This window comes from Budorcas taxicolor, chromosome 7, assembly GCF_023091745.1.
Source record: "Budorcas taxicolor isolate Tak-1 chromosome 7, Takin1.1, whole genome shotgun sequence".
Lineage (NCBI taxonomy): Eukaryota > Metazoa > Chordata > Mammalia > Artiodactyla > Bovidae > Budorcas > Budorcas taxicolor.
The window spans coordinates 25902066-25924793 of NC_068916.1; positions in this window are offsets into that span (position 1 = coordinate 25902066).

Genomic DNA, 22728 nt, shown 5'->3' on the forward strand with positions numbered 1-22728 from the left:
TTTTAAATTTTCTGTGGTGTGGTGCAAAGTCAGAAAATAAATCCGCCGCTGTGTCTATTAGCTGCTCATACTTCACTGCCCCTTTAACTATAGACAACTGCCTTACCTGTGGACAGCCCAAGGCAGGACTGGAGAAAAGCACCAAACAAAGGCCCTTGCCTCTACTTGGGGCTACTCTCAGGAGCACCCTGTGGGGTTGGCTGAGGCTTCAGCTGCATCTGCAGCTTGAGTTGGCTGCTCCTTCTGCCCAGTCTCACCTCATTTCCTTTCAGGTGTTATCCCATGAAAGCAGTCACCAGGAAACCATCATCTTCCACCTCAAAATATCTCCAGGGAGCTGTCCTTTTATTCCAGTGATAGCACTCAGAAGACTGTATTGTAGTTCCTCTGGAACTACTTCTCTTGTCCTTTCTGCATCCAATTCTCTTTCCTTTTAGCTTTCCAATGTCCTCCCAGTAATTAACTCTTTTAAGTTAACCAGTGTTGGTTCCCATGGCTTGCAAACAAGAATCAGTATTAATACAACGTTCCTTCCCATTTTCCCAATGTCTTTTACTTACCGATTTTAGGAGTTTTTAAATATCACAGACACATACCTTAAACTAAATTGGTTCTCTTCAGTTTATCAGTTGCATCGCAGTTTTGTTCAACCTAGTGTTGATGTGCAATTATTTTTAAAATTGGCTGGAGTCAAGTATCTCAATTTTTTCCTCTGTGAGTTTTACCTTTTTTATAATGCTTAGAGAGAAACTTGCCATCACCAGACCATGTACATAAAATTAATATGTATATATGTTTCAGGTTAAAGTTTTATGTTTGCTCTCCTTATCACATTTACTTTTGTTTGATGTAAGGCAGTGATTTAATTTATACTGCCTATTTTTTATTATTCTTACCAGTTAGCATGTTGCCAGATGTGTCTAAAGTAAAACTCATATTCATTTAGTCTGTGCAGGCTCAGTTGTGTCTGACTCTTTCAACCCCATGGACTATAGCCCACCAGGCTCCTCTGTCCATGGAATTCTCCTGGCAAGAATATGGCAGTGGGTTGCCATGCCCTTCTCCAGGGGATCATCCCAACCCAGGAATTGAACCTTTGTCTCGTACATTGTAGGCAGATGCTTTACCCTGCACCACTACAAATAATTTATTTTGGCTTTTATATTTAAAATCTACTTTAACAGTATCCTCAAATTACAGTGCAGAAATAAGATAAACATTTAGCTTTTACTCAGACAACACTCCAGAAATGTGTCTCAAATGATCAGGTAGCTCTGCCATTCTCATCAGGAACTGTCATCTCTGGGTCAGAGGCAGTTACTTCTCTTGCTTTTTTCTGTTCAGTGTGAAGAGGGAACAAGAGAGTGGAAAACAAGCAACTTCCTTAAACACACACACACTCTAACACACACATACTCTAACACACATATACTCACATGCTTGCATCTTATCGGCCAAGATTTAGACACTTGGCTCTGCACAGCAGGTTAGAAAATGTCGCCATTTACTGGGTAATTGACGTGGTCAGCTAAAAACCCATCGAGCTGGAATTCCCTGTGATGATGAGTCCTGCCAGTGGGTAGAAATCTGCATTTTGCAGGCTTGTAAAACATCCTATTAGAATAGTAATTATGTTGAACATGGAACTGACAATGTACCAACAAATATTAAGTGAAAATAAAATATATTGCTAACATTTTGCGGGGGGTTCCCCATACAAAATGGTGATGTATGTGAGACTCTCTGTGTGTGTGTGTGTACCATAGCAATTCAAAGCTTACCTTCCTCTTCCTTCACCATCACCCATCACCACCAACAGGTGTTTGGATGTGGAGCTTAAGTAGAAAAGAGATTTTCTTTTAGTTAGATGACTTTAAGCCTCTTGACATGCCTCATATACTTCTTTTGTTCAGCTGTCAGATTCCTTTTTTGCAGGGTAGGTAGATATGAGCAATAACGATGGGAAGAATATATTAATAGTATTATTTAAGAGGACTTGAAATTTATGTAGTAAATTCTTCAAGAAATACTATATTCTTGAAAAGTAATGGTCTGTATAGATAGGAATAACTATTAAAGATCTAACAATGAAAAATAGTCTGAAGTTCCATCTTCTCATCTATTCTAAATATACTCAGTACTGGGGCTGATTTTTACTATGATGGTTTGGACACAGTTTGATATCCTGTTTCTCTGTACTTTATTTTGGAGTTATAAATGCCCAAATTTTAGTATTCATCCTGCAAGCCCAAAATATGACTCCTTGGAAACTAGCATAATGTACCGTCTGGTATCATAGATAGAATATTGGTTTGTGTAAACTATGGTTTAGACGCAGAATGGTATCAGGTGCTTGGTTTAATTTTTGTAGTTTTTATTATGATATGTAACATAGATACAGGGAAGCATTTAAACATATGTGTAAGTTTTGATAAAAGTTACGAAGCAAATATCTGTATAAATCACAGTCTAGGTCACATACATTGTCAGGTCTCCAGAAGCCCCCAAGTGTGCCCCTTCCAGCTTACAACACTTTTGTCCCACTCCCAGATAGTTTGTGATAGTCACTGCCTTGGTTTTCCTATCTGTGTATACACCCTAAGCATAGTATAAATGGATTCATACTACATGTTTCTTTTGTATCTCGCTCCTTTTCATCCTTTGTTTGTACAGTTGATCCATGCTGAAGGGTTGTGGTGCATTTATTTTCACAACATTATAGCTTTGCCTTAAGTGACTGTATCACAACTGATGTAGCCATTCCACTGGTAATCAATATTTTGGTGGTTTCTAGGTCAGTTTCTGTTTTTGCTATTGAAAACATTTTTCTAGTGAACATCTTAGTACATGTGTTTTGGTGAATATATGTATATATTTCTGTAGAGTCTGTATTTAGGAGACTATCGGTCATTCAAAGGGTGTGTCCTTCATCTTCAATCAGTTCAGTTTAGTTCAGTTGCTCAGTCATGTCTGACTCTTTGCAACCCCATGAATCGCAGCACGCCAGGCCTCCCTGTCCATCACCATCTCCCAGAGTTCACTCAAACTCATGTCCATCGAGTTGGTGATGCCATCCAGCCATCTCATCCTCTGTCATCCCCTTTTCCTCCCGCCCCCAATCCCTCCCAGCATCAGTCTTTTCCAATGAGTCAGCTCTTAGCATGAGGTGGCCAAAGTACTGGAGTTTCAGCTTCAGTATCATTCCTTCCAAAGAACACCCAGGACTGATCTCCTTTAGGATGGACTGGTTGGATCTCCTTGCAGTCCAAGGGACTCTCAAGAGTCTTCTCCAACACCACAGTTCAAAAGCATCAATTCTTCAGCACTCAGCTGTCTTCACAGTCCAACTCTCACATCCATACATGACCACTGGAAAAACCATAGCCTTGACCAGACGAACCTTTGTTGGCGAAGTAATGTCTCTGCTTTTGAATATGCTATCTAGGTTGGTCATAACTTTCCTTCCAAGGAGTAAGCGTCTTTTAATTTCATGGCTGCAGTCACCATCTGCAGTGATTTTGGAGCCCCCAAAATAAAGTCTGACACTGTTTCCACTGTTTCCCCATCTATTTCCCATGAAGTGATGGGACCAGATGCCATGATGTTCGTTTTCTGAGTGTTGAGCTTCAAGCCAACTTTTTCACTCTCTTTCACTTTCATCAAGAGGCTTTTTAGTTCCTCTTCACTTTCTGCCATAAGGGTGGTGTCATCTGCATATCTGAGATTATTTATATTTCTCCTGGAAATCTTGATTCCAGCTTGTGCTGCTTCTTCAGATAGATGGTGACAAACCATAGATGGCAAACTGTTTCCCAAGTGCTTGTACAAAGAATGGTATTATTTTTAAGATTCTTTACCGTATCTTCAAATGTTTGCTCCAAGTTTCTTGAGAGATGAAAACAAGCTGATTATGGTATTGTATTTTACTATAAAATAAATTTTAAAATACCATCTAGGAAGGATGGAAACCTATCCTTTCTCAGTCATGATTTTGAAAGGTATCTCAATATGGATAATATATAAAATATTTTATATTATAAATTATCTAGTATTAATATATAAAACATATAATTCATCAATGATAAATCCATATAATGTATACTATAATGTATAAATAAATATCAAATACACTATATAATATATCATAAATATATAATATAGGCTCATATATATGGTAAAATAAAAGTTTAAATTAAGCAAGTCATAAAATAAAAAAGTCTCTACCAAGTCCTCTCCCTCAAGTTCTGCCTAACTGACTGCTGAATTAACAGTTTCTTTTGTATGCTTCCTGGGAAAATGTTTGAATATATTTCCCCTTATACATATAGATGATAATGCATATGGTATTCTTTGTTTTTGTTCACTTTAACAGCATGCATGATTCCATTCTTTTAACAGCACGTATCATATAATTCTTAATTTGCAGTACTAAATAATGTTGAACTGATTGGGTATATAATAATTTATTTAACCAGGGAGACTAATTGATGGGTATTTAGGTCATGTGCAGGGTTTTTTTTTTTTTTTTTTTTTCTTTTGGCCATGTGGTGTGGCATGAGGAATCTTAGTTCCCTGACCAGTGATTGAACTGGAGTCCCCTGAGCTGAAAGCAGAGTGTTAACCTCTGGACCACCAGGGAAGTCCCCAGGTTTTTGTTCTTACCAGTGATGGATCAGTAAACATATGGAAACATATGCCTTGTAATTTTTGAGAGTTTGCTCACTGGATGAAATCCTAGCTGTAGACTTACACTTCACAGTGTTCAAGCATTATAAATTCTGATAGATGTTGCAAAATTGCCTTCCAAAAGTTGTATCAATTTACATGTCCATCACCTGTTATTTGCCAGCCTTGTGCATTAGCAGAATAATTTATGATTGTTTTTCTGGTCATTGAAAAGCATAATTTGTTTTGGTGTGCATTTACTTAATTATGAGTGAAGTTAAGCACATGATTCTATTTGTTTTTACTTCAACTGCCTGTTGATATCCTTTGCCTGTTTTTGTATTAGATAGCTGCATTTCTTTTTCTCTTAGTATTGCTGAGCACAAGTTCCTGCGCCCAATGCACTGTGAGGCCAAAAAATGGAAACGTTGTCATTTGGAGCAGAGAAAGGTTTATTAAGTACTCCTTTCCCGATTTGTAACCAATCTGTTGTTCCATGCAGAGTTCTAATAGTTGCTTTTTGACCTGCCTACAGATTTCTCAGGAGGCAGGTCAGGTGGTCTGGTATTCCCATCTCTTGAAGAATTTTCCACACTTTGTTGTGATCCACACAAAGGTTTGGCATGGTCAGTAAAGCAGAAGTAGATGTTTTTCTGGAACTCTCTCGCTTTTTCGATGATCCAATGGATGTTGGCAATTGATCTCTTGTTCCTCTACCTTTTCTAAATCCAGCTTGAACATCTACAAGTTCATGGTTCATGTACTGTTGACGCCTGGCTTGGAGAATTTTGAATATTACTTTACTAGTGTGTGAGATGAGCTATGATCAGTGCATTCTCTTGGCAAAACTTGATTAGATTTTGCCCTGCTTCATTCTGTACTCCAGGGCCAAATTTGCCTGTTACTCCAGGTGTTTCTTGACTTCCTACTTTTGCATTCCAGTCCCCTATAATGAAAAGGACTTCTTTTTAGGGTGTTAGTTCCAAAAGGTCATAGAACCTTCTTCTATGAAGAAGCTTCATAGAACTGTTCAACGTTAGCTTCTTCAGCATTACTGGTCAGGGCAGACTTGGATTACTGTGATATTGAATGGTTTGCCTTGGAAATGAACAGAGATCATTCTGTCGTTTTTGAGATTGCATCCAAGTACTGCATTTCAGACTCTTGCTGACTGTGATGGCTACTCCATTTCTTCTAAGGGATTCTTGCTCACAGTAGTAGATATAATGGTCATCTGAGTTAAATTCACCCATTCCAGTCCATTTTAGTTCATTGATTCCTAAAATCTCAATGTTCACTCTTGCCATCTCCTGTTTGACCACTTCCAATTTGCCTTGATTCGTAGACCTAACATTCCAGGTTCCTATGCAATATTGCTCTTACTTTGTTTCTATCACCAGTCACATCGACAGCTGGGTGTTGTTTTTGCTTTGGCTCCGTCTCTTCATCCTTTCTGGAGTTATTTCTCCACTGATCTGCAGTAGCATATTGGGCACCTACGAACCTGGGGTGTTCATCTTTCAGTGCCATATCTTTTTGCCTTTTCATGCAGTTCATGGGGTTCTCAAGGTGAGAATACTGAAGTGGTTTGCCATTCCCTTCTTCAGTGGACCACATTTTGTCAGAACACTCCACCATGATCCGTCCATCTTGGGTGAACCTACACGGCATGGTTCATAGTTTCATTGAGTCAGACAAGCCTGTGGTCCATGTGATCAGTTTGATTCATTTTCTGATTGTGGTTTTCAGTCTGTCTGCCCTCTGATGGAAAAGGATAAGAGGCTTATGGAAGCTTCCTGGTGGGAGAGACTGACTGAGGGGGAAACTGGGTCTTGTTCTGATGGGCCAGGCCATGCTCAGAAAATCTTTAATCCAATTTTCTCTTGATGGGTGGAGCTGTGTTCCCTCCCTGTTATTTATTTGGGGCCAAACTACGGTGGAAGTAATGAAGATAATGGCAGCCTCCTTCAAAAGGTCCCATGCATGCACTGCTATATTCAGTGCCCCCAGCCCTGCCGCGGGCCACCACCAACCCACACCTCCACCGGAGACTGCTGGACACTCCCAGGCAAGTCTGGGTCAGTCTCTTGTGGGGTCGCTGCTTCTTTCTCCTGGGTCCTGGTGCACACAAGGTTCTGTTTGTGCCCTCCAAGAGTCCATTTCCCAGTCCTGTGTAAGTTCTGGCAGCTCTGTGGTGGGGTTAACGGTGACCTCCTCACAAAGGGCTTATGCCATACCCAGGTCTGCTGTACCCAGAGCCCCTGGCCCTGTGGCAGTCCACTGCTGACCCGTACCTCCACAGGAGACACTCAAATGCAGTTCTGTCTCAGTCTCTGTGGGGTCTCTGGGTCCTGGTGTGCACAAGATTTGTCTGAGCCCTCTGAGCATCTCTGGTGGGAATGGGGTGTGATTCTAAACGTGAATTTGCTCCTCCTGTCGTCTTGCTGGGGCTTCTCCTTTGACCTTGGACGTGGGGTATCTCCTCACAGCAGCTCCAGCACCACGCAGCTGCCACTCCAGTGCTGCGCAGCTGCCACTGAAGCTTCCATTGAAACCTAGCTTGAAGGATTTTGAGCATGACCTTCCTAGCATGTGAAATGAGTGCAATTGTGTGGTAGTTTGAGCATCCTTTGGGATTGGAATGAAAACTGACCTTTTCCAGTCCTGTGGCTACTGCTGAGTTTTCCAAATTTGCTGGGATATTGAGTGCAGCAGCTTCACAGCATCATCTTAGAATTTGAAGTAACTCAGCTGGAATTCCATCACCTCCACTAGGTTTGTTCATAGTGATGTTTCCTAAGGCCTACTTGACTTTGCATTCCAGGATGTCTGGCTCTCGGTGGTTATCTGGGTCATCAAGATCTTTTCTGTATAGTTCTTCTCTGTATTCTTGACACCTCTTCTTAGTATCTTCTGCTTCTGTTAGGTCCATACCATTTCTGTCCTTTATTGAGCCCATCTTTGCATGAAATGTTCCCTTGGTATCTCTAATTTTCTTGAAGAGATCTCTAGTCTTTCCCATTCTATTGTTTTCTTCTATTTCTTTGTATTGTTCCCTTAGGAAGGCTTTCTATTCTCTCCTTGCTATTCTTTGGAACTTTGCTTTCAGATGAGTATGTCTTTCTTTTTCTCCTTTGCCTTTCACTTCTCTTCTCTCCTCAGCTATTGTAAGCCCTCCTCAGACAACCATTTTGCCTTTGTGCATTTTCCTTGGGGGTGGTTTTGCTCGTCACCTCCTATACAATGTTACAAATCTCTCTGTCTATCAGATCTAATCCCTTGAATCTAATTGTTACTTTCAATGTATAATTGTAAGGGATTTGATTTAGGTCAAATCTGAACAGCCTAGTGGTTTTCTCTACTTCCTTTAAGTCTGAATTTTGCAGTAAGGAATTCATAATCTGAGCCATAGTCAGTTCAGATCTTTTTTTCCTACAAGTAAGAAAAAGAGGAACAAGGAAAGGCTTTTGTGTCCAGGCAGTCCCCATATGATCATGCTTGGTTTCATTAGTGATTTGTAAAACTAATTATGTTAAAGAAATTAACTTTTTTGTCTATTATGTGTTACAAATATTTTCCTATTCTTAAAGGCCCTAGGGTTTTCAGGATGGTCAATGAGCCCTGGCTCCCACTTAGGTCACAAGTGTATTAGCCCCTGGCAGCAGTCAGCCTATCCTTTGACACTTTGAAGTCAGGTATTGACTTCCCCTCTCTAGCTATAAGAGCCCTAGATGGCATTCTGCAATGAAAATCTGTTGTGGAGTGTAGCCAAGTGTAGTTATCTTAGCTAGATCTTCTGGTTAACTTACTGCAGCTTCTGTTAATACACCTGCACTTGTTGCTTCACCTTGCACTTTGATGTTATGGAGACAGCTTCTAAGTTTAACCCCCATGAACCAACCTCTGCTAGCTTCAAACTTTTTTTCTGCAGCAGCTTGCTCACCTTTTTCAGCCTTTATGGATTTGAAGAGAGTTAGGGCATTGCTCTGGATTAGGCTTTGGCTCAAGGGAATGTTATTAAGACTGATTGGATCTTCTATCCAGAGCACTAAAACTTTCTACAGTCAGCAATAAGGCTGTTCTATTTCACACAGAAAAAGACTTTAAAACCATGATTGGAAGTCAGGAGAGGGGAGTCCGCTATTCCATAACTTCAAAAAATGGTTCTGATGTTGCAAAAATGTTAACTGCATATTATATTGGGGGGGGGGCAGTTTTGGTTTCAAGCAATAGACGGTCAACTCAAATTGGCATGAAATAGCTTAAGCTAATTCTACAGAACATCTAATAGAAACTCTAATGATGAATCCAGGGGTTTATCATCAGTCACGTACCCCTGTAATCAGAAGTGGAGTCTGGCTGCTTGCTTTTCAAAAGGCAATAAAGAGGCAAGGTTGGTGGAAAGGAAGGTTTTCTTTATTTTGGAATCCAGCAACTGGCAGGGAGGGTAGACTCCTGTCCAAAGGCACACTCCTCACCGCTGACTAGCAGCAGGCAAAAGCTTTTATAGACAGAGGGAGGGGTCTATTGCAGAAACAGCATCATCAGCTCTGATGGGCATCTTTTCTTTTGGCCATGCCATGCTGCATATTGGATTTTAGTTCCCTGACCAGGGATCCAACCCATGCCCTCTGCATTAGGAATGTGGAGTCTTAACTACTGGACCCCCAGGGAAGTCCCTGACACTCATCTTAAAATTAGTCATCAGTGGTCTGACCCCGTCATGTTGATTGTTTTAAGTACAATTAATCTTTAGTTCCAAAGTCAGTTTTTTCCCATTTCCTTGAGGCCAGTTCCTGGAATTGTGGCAGCTAATATCATGGCTAGTCTGGTCATCATGTAGTTAATATCTTCCACTTGCTAGGGGTTTTAGTATCCACAAAACAGCTCACAGGATATGGCTCAGAATATTATCTGTAGCCCTTGAGAAGAAACTAAAGATCATTAATTGCTTAATGACTGTGCTGTGCTATGCTTAGTCGCTCAGTCATGTCCAACTCTTTGTGACCCCGTGGACTGTACCTCGCCAGGCTCCTCTGTCCATGGGGATTCTCCAGGCAAGAATACTGGAGTGAGTTGCCATGGCCTCCTCCAGGGGATCTTTCCAATCTAGGGATCGAACCCAGGTCTCTTGCATTGCAGGCATATTCTTTACCATCTGAGCCACCAGGGAAACCCAAAATTACTGGAGTGAGTGGCCTATCCCTTTTCCAGGGGAACTTCTCAACTCAGGAATGGAACCAAGAGCTCCTGCATTGTAGGATGACTCTTTACCAGCTGAGCTACCCGGGAAGCCCATGCTTAATAACTAAACTATTATAATTTAATCCTCCTGAACTGTTTCCCTCTGTCTCTTCATTTTCTCACTTCTCTGATTAAACTTACTCACTGGTTAAAGTTTGTCCACAGACAAAAGGCAGATGGAGGACATGGGAAGCAAGGACCTTGGGGTCCTTGCTCATTTTCACAGCCAGCCGACAGCATAATAAGTAAATATTTACTAAAAGAAAATCAAAGTGCTTTCTCCACCTCTCTATATTTTTTTCTTTGTATGTTAGCGTCACTTCTCTTCTACTGGTGAATGATTACTTCCATGCAGTAATAAAGATGGTATGAGTCATTCCTGATGTTGTCCTTACAGCTATAGTCACAGAAGAGGATTTCTGAAAGGGTTCAGAGTGTACCACCCTAAAATATGCCACTCTGGCATGTGGCTTATTTTGAGCTGAAGGCAATTGAGAAAAAACAGACACATGGCTCCTGGTCTATACCACAAAGGGCAAAACAATTCTTAGTCATTGGAGATAGCTCTAGACTCCAATCGGCACTGGGATGGCACCAGAGGAATCTACATAACGTTCCTTACCAACTGGCCCTTATCTTCCATTAGTGTTGCCAAAATCTTGGTCCTCTCTGCACCGGTGTTGAACAGAAATATGGAGACCATTATGGAGGAGAAGGAAAAAGTGGCTTTATTACTTTGCCAGTCAAAGGGGAAACACAGTAGGCTAGGGCCTCAAGAACTCTGTCCCCACTCCCTGGTGAGTAGAGAAAGGTTGTAACAGACAGGAGTTATGTCAGGAAGACTCTGCAAAGTTTCATAAGGGTGGTGTTGCTGACAATATTAGGGTGTGTGCAGGGGCTTAGGTGGTCCAGTTTCCTAATTTTGATGAGCCTCTCTGGTTCTTTAATCTTTTGGTTTTGTTGCTGTTCGTCCTTTGATTAGCAACTGTACTGCCATTTGGAACTGAGAGAGGGTCATGGAGGTTTAGAAATGGGGGACAAAAACGCTGCTGTGCCCAGGAGTCCCTCAGGGCCCTGCTTGGCAGCATTAGTTTCCTCCTAATATTAATACTTTCCTTTCAACAATTTGTTCCCTTTAGAAGCTGAAAACCCTTTCCTTTATTGGTCATTTCTCTACAAAATTTTTTTTCTTCTATTAAGGAGATATATAAGCCCCACTTTTAAACACCCTTCTGAGGTCATTTTTTTCATCACTGAACTCTCCTGGAAGTATGTGCAGTGCATGTGTTAGTAAACTTCTGTTTGTTTTTCTCCCGTTAATCTCTCTTTTGTCAGTTAAACTCCAGCCATTACACCTAAGGTGAGTAGAGGAAAAACACCTTTCCCTTGTTTTTGTTCAGTCTCTAGGTTGTGTTTGACTCTGAGACCCCATGGACTGCAGAACACCAGGCTTCCCTGTCCTTCACTGTCTCCTGGAGTTTGCTCAAACCCATGTTCATTGAGTTGGTGATGGCATCAAACCATCTATCTTCTCCTCTGTCACCCCTTACTCTTCCTGCCATTGATCTCTCCCAGCATCAGGGTCTTCTCCAATCAGTTGGCTCTTTGAATCAGGTGGCCAAAGTATTGGAGCTTCAGTTTCAGGGTTGATTTCCTTTAGGATTGACTGGTTTGATTTCCTTGCAGTCCAACGACTCTCAAGAGTCTTCTCCAGCACCACAGTTCAAAAGCATCAGTTCTTCAGCGCTCAACCTTTTCTGTGGTTCAGCCCTCACATCTGTATATGGCTACAGGAACGACCATAGCTTTGACTATATGGACCTTTGTAAGCAAAGTGATGTCTCTGCTTTTTAATACTCTGTCTCAGTTTGTCATAGCTTTTCTTCCAAGGAGCAAGTGTTTTAATTTTATGACTGCAGTCACCCTCTGCAGTGATTTTAGAACCCAAGAAAATAAAATCTGCCATTGTTTCCATTTTTCCCCACCCATTTTCTATGAATTGATGGGATCGGATGCCGTAATCTTTTTTGAATGTTGAGTTTTAAGCCAGCTTTTTCACTTCTCTTTCATCTTCATCAAGATGCTCTTTGCTCCTTCTTCACTTTCTGCCATTTAAGTCAGCCTTTCTACTCTCCTCTTTCACCTTCATCAAGAGGCACTTTAGTTCTCCTCTTTCTGCCATTTGAGTGGTGTCATCTGCATATCTGAGGTTGTTGATATTTCTCTTTACAATCTTGATTCCAGCTTGTGATTCATCCAGCCCAGCATTTTGCATGATGTAATCTGCATAGTAGTTAAGTAAGCAGTGTGACTTAGAAAAGGCAGAGGAACCAGAGATCAAATTGCCAACATCTGTTGGATCATAAAAAAAGCAAGAGAATTCCAGAAAAAAATCTACTTTGGCTTAATTGACTATGCCCAACTTTTGACTGTATGGATCACAGCAAAGTGTGGAAAATCCTTCAAGAGATGGGAATACCAGACCAGCTGACCTGCCTCCTGAGAAATCTGCATGCAGGTCAGGAAGCAACAGTTGGAACTCGACATGGAACAATAGACTGCTTCCAGATTGGGAAAGGAATAGTCAAGGCTGTATATTGTCACCCTGCTTAACTAACATATGCATAGTACATCATGCAAAATGCCAGGCTGGATGAAGCACAAGCTGGAATTGAGATTGCCGGGAGAAATATCAATAACCTCAGATATACAGGTGACATCACTCTTGTGGCAGAAAGTGAAGAGGAACTAAAGAGCCTCTTAATGAAAGTGAAAGAGGAGAGTGAAAAAGCTGGCTTAGAACTCAACATTCAAAAAACTAAGATTGTGGCATGTGGTCCCATCATTTCCTGGTAAATAGATGGAGAAACAATGGAAACAGTGAGAGACTTTATTTTCTTGGTCTCCAAAATCACTGCAGATGGTGACTGCAGCCATGAAATTAAAAGATGTTTGCTCCTTGAGAGAAAAGCTATGAGAAACATTACTTTGCCAACAAAGGTCTGTCTAGTCAAAGCTATAGTTTTTCCAGTAGTCATGTATGGATGTGAGAGTTGGACCATAAAGAAAGCTGAGTGTCCAAGAATTGATGCTTTTGAACTGTGGTGCTGGAGAAAACTCTTGAGAGTCCCTTGGACTGCAAGGATATCAAACTAGTCAATACTAAAGGAAATCAATCTTAAATATTCATTGGAAGGACTGATGCTAAAGCTGAAGCTCCAAAACTTTGGCCACTTGATGAGACATACTGACTCATTGGAAAAGACCCTGATGCTGGGAAAGATTGAAGGCAGGAGGAGAAAGGGATGACAGAGGATGAGGTGGCTGTATGGCATCACCAACTCAATAGACATGAGTTTGAGTAAACTCCAGGAGTTGGTGATGGACAGGGAGGCCTGGCGTGCTGCAGTCCATGGGGTTGCAAAGAGTCAGACACAACTGAGTGAATGAACTGAACTGAATGAAGCAGGCTGACAATATACAGCCTTGACATACTCCCTTTCCAATTTTGACATTTCCCACCTACTGACATTAACTTTTTAGGGAGGTCTCTGCCATGGTCTGGATCACTTTGAACTGGGTTCTATGCACGTCACTAGGACTGCCGTGGGTGGATAGGGGTAAAGTCAAACTTGCTAGGCCCTCATATCAGAGGAGACTATCATTCCCCAAAGGGATGGATGCTGACAAACACACTGAACAACTGCATCATGAAATCCTTTGCATTACAACTGTCTTGGTCTTACGACCTAAAACAAACTGCCAGTTACTTCTCCAGCAACAATGGCTTTATTTGGGATCAACAAGAGAATTTCAATTTGAGGGCTATGACCTTGTTATGCTTTAAGCAAGGTACAAGGAGAGGGGAATTCTTTTAAGCGGAAAAAGAAAGTTGGAAGGGTTATTGTGAACAAAGGGTCTGCTAGAGGAACTGAGAGTTGAAAGTATAGTGACTTTTTAATGGCTGAGTTGTGGCAGTCTCTCATTGGCTGGGCTCCTGCCAGGTGGGAAGATTTGGTCTCTGCTAGCTTCTAGGGCATGAGAGCTCCCTTTTCTGGCCTCCTGACTATTTTAATTATGTTTTCTATGTAATAATTTTCACAGCCTATAGTAGTGCTTTTCAACTCATGCTGTAGGTAGAATTGCTTGTTGAGTTTTTAAAAAACAGCTATGCAGATACTCTGAAGTAAAGTGCTGGTTACTCAGTCACGTCCAACTCTGTGATCCCAAGGACTGTAGCCATCCAGGCTACCAATTCAATCAGAATGTCTTGGGTAAGAGGTGGTGATGGAGAGGAGCGAGGCAGTGATGTTGTTTTTTAAGCTCTTCAGATGATTGTAATGTGCTTTTCAGTGTAAAACGACTAGATTATTGTGTAAATCATTGAAGTAACATTCAAGGCAGAAAAATAGCAAAAGTACTTACACATCTGTAGTCTCATGTGAGTACTATAGTTACTTGATATAAAAATTACTTTAAAAATTCATAGGTCATCATAACCTGTGATCCCAATAAGATTTAAAGGAAAAGAAGTGTTCAGTTTAGTTTGCGCCCCTTGTGTGCCCAGTCACATGCAAGAACACTGGAGTGGGTTGCTGTTTCCTCCTCTAGGGGATCTTCCCAATTCAAGGAATGAACCTGCATCTCCCATGTTTCCGGCACTGCACGCAGATTCTTTACCTGCTGAACCACCAAAGAAGCCCTTGGCACTCCTTCAGCCAGAGGTAAATATAAGACATTTATAAGTATAAGCTCTAAATCAACTCGATGAAGTTAGGTTAGCTACATTAGCACTGAAAAACAGTCAGCTGGTTCACATTCTGCTTTACACCTACAGCAAGTGGAATCATTAGCATCTCCTAGAGGAGAAATTGGCACATGCCGTTTTATCAGCAATTGAGGTGATAAGTTTTGCTCTGGATGGAATTCTCTGAAGATATAAAAGGTTCCATACTATCCCATCCTATATTTTCTCTAGTTATAACTGCATTTTAGATGCCATGTCTTTCAAAGGCCAAAGCTACCTTTCTGGAAATACAAAGGATCAGACTTGTATTAATTCATTCAGGACTGTTATATGGTAGGCTTATAAATTCAATTTAAAAAGAATAGCAATAATTTCTGAGTTCTAATATCATATTGGTAGACAGAGTCTAATATACTCATAGATGCTAATATTGTGTTAATCCAACATGTCTTACGCTTACCCTTTCTAGCTGGTATAAATAACCATCCTCTCTTTCAATGATAGAATAACTATACTCTCATAAGCAGCAGCATGGCAGCATGGCATAATGGAAAGTAGCTTTTAGGATCAGATATATGTGGAGTTAAATTCTGCTATTTATCAACTGTATGATCTTGGGCAGGTTAACTTCCTAGTGCCTTAGTATTCTCAATAGTACAATAACAATAGGCTCCATCTCGCCCTGTTGTTGCTCAGTCGCTCAGTAATCTCCGACTCTTTGTGACCCTGTGGATGGCAGCACGCCAGGATTCTCTGCCCTTTACTATCTCCTGGAGTTTGTTCAGACTCATGTCCACTGAGTTGGTGATGCCATCCAACTGTCTCATCCTCTATTGCCCCTTCCACCTCTTACCCTCAATCTTTCCCAGCATCAGTCTTTTCCAATGAGTCAGTTCTTTGCATCAGGTGGCCAAAGTATTGGAGCTTCAGCTTCACCATCAGTCCTTCCAATGAATATTCAGGACTGATTTCCTTTAGTAATGACTGGTTTGATCTCCTTGCAGACCCAAGGACTCTCAAGAGTCTTCTCCAACACCACACTTCAAAAGCATCAATCCTTCGATGCTGTTGTAAACATTAGAAATGACAACTAAGTCCTTCTTCCATTTTGCTTCAGAATTTTAAAAAATTATACAGATAAAAATAAGTAATTTTTTAAATAAAAAAGTAAAAATTACAGATAAGGAATTTAGTCTTTGATGACCGTACCCCTTCCCACCTTGCTAATGGTCACCGGAAATATCAGTTTAGTGCATAATGAGGGACTGAAGATACGAATGAACAAGAGCCAGACTACAGAACACTAACACACACTCTCTCTAGCACCCAGGCGGGTAAGTCAAACCACAAGCTCAGCCAGTTTGCTCAATGACTGCCAGTTTCCAACTCAGGACCAACCAGAGAGAGTAAAACATGCTCCCTAAACCAATCACTTAAGATACCCCTGCTTCTAGCCATCCAGTCTCTAGCTTTCCATGCCAACAATTTCCAATCACAGAATACCCAAAGCATTCCTGTTTCCCACTATAGCACTTCTTTTTACCACTCCCCTTCCTGTCTTTCAGCCTCTGCCAAACATTAGTGATGGTGCCTGACCTCCTCAATATAGCAAGTGCTGCATGAATATCCTTTGATTACTCTCATTTGTTTATTTCCACAGTAGTTTTCCAGTCTTTTTATTATGCCTTTACAGATGGATATTCATATGTATCCTTGGGAAATATATACCACTTTATAGATTTTTAAAATGGAAGTATGGTTCATTTACAATGTTGTGCCAATCTCTGTCATACAGCAAAGTGACTCAGTTATACACACTCCCACACACACATATTTACATATATATATATGTATGTGTATATATATATTCTTTTTTATATTCCTTTCCGTTATGGTTTATCGCAGGAGATTGGATATCGTTCTCTGTGTTAAAGAGTAGGACCTTGTTTATCCATTCTAAATGTAATAGTTTGCATCTACCAACCCCAAACTGTCAGTCCACCCCTCCCTGTCCTCCCAGCCCCCTTGGCAACTGCAAGTCTGATCGCTAGGTCTATGAGTGTGTTTTGTAGACTGGTTCATTTGTGCCATATTTTAGATTCCACATGTAAGTGATGTCAAATGGCATTTGTCTTTCTCTTTCTGACTTACTTTACTTAGTATGATAATCTCTAATCCATGTTGCTGAAAACACATTATTTTGTTCTTTTTATGGCTGAATAATATTCCATTGTATATATGTGTCACATTGCCTTTATCCATTCATCGGTTGATGGGCTTTTAGTTTTCCATGTTTTGGCTATTGTGAATAGCACTGCTGTGAAAATAGGAATGCATGTATCTTTTCAAGTTAAAGTTTTGTCTGGATACATGCCCAGGAGTGGGATTGCTGGATCATATGGTAATTCTATTTTTAGTTTTCTGAGGAACCCCATACTGTTTTCCATAGTGGCTGCACCAACTTACATTCCAACCAACAGTGTGGGAGGGTCCCCTTTTCTCCACATCTTTAACATTTGCTATTTTTAGACATTTTGACTGGTGTAAGGTGGTACAGTTGCAGTTTTGATTTGCATTTCTCTACTAACTAGTGTTGTTGAACATCTTGTCGTGTGTCTATTGGGCATCTATATGTCTTCTTTGGATGCTTTATGGATTTTTAAAAACAGAAACAGTGTCATATTGTACATAGTGTTTTGTTACTTGATTTTTTTTCCTAAAAATATCCTGGAACTCTATCCATGTTCATCCCAAGTGTTTTCACTGGAGGAAGGTAGTGATATTTATTCTGGCTTGTTGTAACATAGTTAGCTCTGTGGTGCTACCTGCTCCAGTGTTTTGCAGGGTACTTGCTTTTCTGTGTCCATCGCAGGAACTTTCTTTCTGCCTTTGCACCTCTGAGATAATAGCATTGACACATATACATTACCATATGTAAAATAGACAATGGGAATTTGCTGTATGATGCGGGGCTTCCTACTTCCTTTTGACTCCCATCCCCAGGTTTGTTATTGTTTAGTCACTAAGTATTTGCAACTCCGTGGACTATAGCCTGCCAGGTTTCTCTCTGTGTGGGTTTTTCCAGGCAAGAGTATACTGGAGTGGGTTGCCACTTCCTTTTCCAGGGGATCTTCCCAACCCAGGGACATCCCCAAGACATCCTCCTTTAATCTTCTTTCTCTGAGCCACTGTTTATTCTCTGTGATCAGGCTAGCTGCCTTTCTTTGTGGCTGTTAGTAAGGGCTGCCCTAGGGCAGATTCCTCATCTTTGCAGAGCTGGGGCATGTCTAGGGCCTCACAGGCGTTGGTCTCTGACTGCTCTAGGTCCTGTGTACTGTCCGCTCAAGTCCCTCCTTGCAGCGTATCACCAATGGAGTCTTGCTCTTGCTAGATTTTTTCACCTTGAGTCAGGTTTCCAATTGCATGTAAGGAATTTCTTCCCGTGAATTAAGCATACCAATTTTAGAAACTTGTGAAGGAAGTAAAATTAAGATAATTGCTGTATGTACTTTGTTTTTACCACATGATTTGAGTAAATTTGCAGCCATCCAAATAATGTCCCTCCTGGTAAATACTAAAACGTTCAGAATTAAGACATCAATGGTAGGGTCTTGGAAGACTTGTTTTTAAGTTTTGACAGTTTGTTTAGGCTGGTAGAGCCTTTGGACCCAATATGAATAATTAAATGAAATGATAACTAACATATGGTCTCTGAAGCAATAATCCTGTACTTAAAATCTTGATTCCTTTAGTTCAGTGAACTTCAACAAGTTTCCTGCTTTCCCTGAGCCTTAAGTTTTTTGATGTCTTTAGTGAAGATGAACTTACACTGCAGGATGTGTCGGAGGAAACTGTTTCCTCTACCCTCCTGGGTTTGATAACTGGGGATATGTGAATTAAAGTGACAAAAGTCAGATTACCAAGGGAAAAGACAGCTTTTAATCAACTATGCACATGGGAGCATAGGGAAAAACGAGATTTTCACAACAGGTAATAAGGATGGGGAGGGAGAGAAGAGGCTTTATGGGAAGAACAAATGGGCTTTCAGGGGGACAAATGGGAAGTAAGGAAGTTTGTTGATGCAGATGCAGGTGGTCTTCTCCATCTTTTTTCTGGGCAGTAAAGCTCCCCATGGATGGGGGATTTATGGCTACCTCTCTTCTAGAAATTTCTGCCTTTATTTCAATAAGAGAAGCTCTGAACAGGCTTCTTTCTGTATCTGTTAAATCTCAAATGTCTTTAGTTTAAAATTATCTTCATACTAACTCCAGGGGTCTGAATAGATCTCAATATGTTGCTGTGAGAATAACTGAGGTTAATCTGCTGAAGCTCTTTGCACAGTACTCCAAAAATATTTGCTGTTATTATTGACATTTGAAAATTAGTGTTTCTATCTTGACAACAGCAGCAGATGAGAAATTATGGGAAGACAGAATCATTGAATAGGTTTCAGATAGTTTGCTTACTTCCTGGATAAGCATTTCTTATATAGATGTTTAGTTACGGATTCATTCATTTGTGCTCGTATTCAGTTAAACTCGCAACCTACCTTTTCCAAATCAGTTTCTTCTCGAGTGTTAAGCTTGCCTTGGAATTAATTGCAATTGTCCTAAATAATTGGATAACTAAAAAACATCTGCTAAAATCTGTCCGTATCTTTCCTACCTTCTACCTGGTTTCCCATGGATATTCTGGGATGTCACTCAACGTGGAGTGTTTTGAGGGTTTTGTTTTTGACCTGTATCTTTCTCATTTCATTTTGCTTTTTGGCCCTCAGAGGAGAAACAGAAAAATGTTATCTTTGTTTTTGTAATCTTCTCATGTCATCGATTATTTATAAATGCTTAGCATTTATAGTACCCCATGAGTTAGTTGGAAAAATGCATCTTAAAATGCATAGTATAGAATCATCTCTTGGCCATTTGATAATGTTATGAACTTTCACACAAGGTCTCTGAAACAAAGGTTCTCATTAAGTTTAGGATAGGTTTGGAAGATTTGGATATTAGGTTGTATTGCTTGAAGGAGGTATGTAATTTCTCCTCAAATTGGCTTGAAACATGTAAATTGCAAATGTTTTCTTCTGCTACCTAAATTCACCAAATAAATATTTGGTTCACTTTGCCTGGGAAAGCATTATGATGATAGAAACATGTTAGGTGTTCTCTATACAAATGCAATGGAATATAAACAAGCTTATTAACTTACTTATAAATTGATAATTGCTATTTTATTTGTCAATAAAGGTTTTATTTATTGTTATATTAAACAGTTGGTATAAGTATACCACAATTCCCTTGTGGCTCACAATTCTCTTGTGAATATACACGATTCCCTTGTGGCTTAGCTGGTAAAGAATCTGCCTCTAATGTGGGAGACCTGGGTTTGATCCCTGGGTTGGGAAGATCCCCTGGAGAAGGGATAGGCTACCCACTCCAGTATTCTGGCCTGGAGAATTTCACGGGCTGTAGAGTCTATGGGATCGCAAAGAGTCGGACACAAGTAAGCAACTTTCACTTCATTTCACTTCATAAGTATATTAATTAGAATTATTTACTAGTTTCTAAAAATAAATATTGTATCTCATTTATGAAAATGCATTTAAATTAACTATAGTTGGTCATTTGACATGAAAGTAGTATTTAGATTTGTGTTCGTAGTTGTCAAGGAGAAAGTATTTAATGTCATTCCCTGAAGGCTGGTAAGTTTACAATTTGTTGGACCACCAGGGGGAGTGAACTCTAGAGTTAAGAACCCCTCAGTGAGTCCATGCCTGTGTGCTCAGTCACAGTTGTGTTTGACTCTTTGCACCCTGTGAACTGAACCTGCCAGGCTCCTCTGTCTGTGGGATTCTCCAGGCAAGAAGACGGGATTGGGTTGCCATTTCCTCCTCTAGGGGATCTTCCCGACCCAGGGATCAAACCTGGGTTTCTTATATTTCCTGCATTGGCAGGCAGGTTCTTTACCACTAGTGCTACCTGGAAAGCCCTACATCCATTTAGTTGACTAAACAGCCTGACAAAATTCATAAGAAAAAGGCTAGTTTGGCAGTGCTGGGAAATTTGATTATAAACAAATAATTTCAGCCTTTTCACTTAAATAAATCATTAACTTCTTTTAAAATCAATTATGTTTGCATTTGATTAGATCTTTTCATACTAGAAAATTAGAAGTTTGTCTATAAAATGTCAGAATAAACTCAACTTTAGACTCAGTCTTTGTGGTTGTGGAATTTATTTATTTATTTATTAGCAACTATTACAAAGCAAGGGATTTAAAAAGTTCTCTTTCTTAAGTTTTCTTTCTCCTAATAAAGAGGTTAAGCCTTAAAATGTCACTTAAAAAATTGCCAATCCAAACCAGAATGTTACTTACAATAAAAAGACAATAGTTCAGGTCAATAACCATACTTATTTGGGTAAATCAGGATAGGAAGCACTAATTTTTCTAAATTACCAAGATAATTGAGGAATTTTACCATCAATTAGACTGAATTTTCCCAATGATTTACAATATAATTCAAATAACTTGGAAACTCTGACTCCCTAATTTTAAGATATTTTGAAAAAGTCAACTTAAAACAGAGGTGCCTCTAATTGAAAACTATGACTAATTAGTGATTGAAGCTATTTTGCATATATTTTTCCTTCTTGATGGGATCTTAAAGATATTGATTACTCTTAGTTTCTTATATTATGCTATTGACTATTCATCCCATATCATATTATTTTCTCCAGCTAACCAATGGGTAGTCTGAAAACCTGTCCTGTTAACTGAAAATTTGGGCTCTCAGGACTGGGATAAAACAGATTATTCAGAAGACAGAGAAGTTAGAGAGAGGCCTGACTTCTCAGTGACTGATGATCCGCCATCTTGGTACAGAGGACTTGATGTAAAAACTGTTCAACATGGGTTCTAGGTAAAGCAGCTAGCTGACCTTGGGAGACAAACAAGAAATACCATCTGCATGGTTTGTCCCTCAATAATGGGCTTCCTTTTTGACCTGCCATTTTTAAGGGAAGCTGCTGCTGCTGCTGCTAAGTCGCATCAGTTGTGTCCGACTGTGTGACCCCCATAGATGGCAGCCCACCAGGCTCCCCTGTCCCTGGGATTCTCCAGGCAAGCACACTGGGGTGGGTTGCCATTTCCTTCTCCGATGCATGAAAGTGAAAAGTGAAGTCACTCAGTCATGCCTGACTCTTAGCGACCCCATGGACTGTAGCCTACTAGGCTCCTCCATCCATGGGATTTCCCAGGCAAGAGTACTGGAGTGGGGTGCCATTGCCTTCTCCGTTTTAAGGGAAGAGGTGATACCAAACCTCAGTAAAGGAGCCAGGCACAGGCTGGACATGATTCTTATTTCTCTTGGGGGTATTGGAGCAGAATGAGAACCAGGACCAAGGCAGAATTTCAGCTAAACAAACTAGTGCCAGGGGACCTAGGACCAAGGTTGAATTCTGTTATCACAAGTATCAGGTTGTCACACAGAACTAATTCTAATGGTACCATTATCCATCCCCTCCTGGACTCCTGTGTCAGACCTATTACTTTTTTTTGAAGTCTCAGCTCAAAGGATATCCTCTCTCCTTTCATAAAAAATCTTGATTGCATAGTAAAACTATGAGCTTAATAACCTCAGCAAAACTATAGAAAAACTATTATCAGAAAACAAGCTAGTTTCATTTCCTTAAGGTCAAAAAGAATTTGGTTTTACAAACATGGGACTCATCTTCACTTAAAAAAAAAACAACTTATCTAAAAAATATGTATTTTTAAAATACTTACTTATTTATTTGGCTGTGTCTGGTCTTAGCTGCAGCACACAGGATCTTTGTTAAGTCATGAGGGACCCCTCATTACAGCACTCAGGCTCAGTAGTTGTGACACAGGCTTAGTTGCTCTTCAGCATGTGGGATCTTAGTTCCCCAATCAGGGGTCACACCTGCACCCCCCTGCACTGCAAGGCAGATTCTCAGTCGCTGGACCACCAGGGAAGTTCCTCATCTCCACCTTTTGGAAGAGATTGGAAATATTTATTTTCTCTCCTGAGGGTACAAAGATGATTTCTTTTC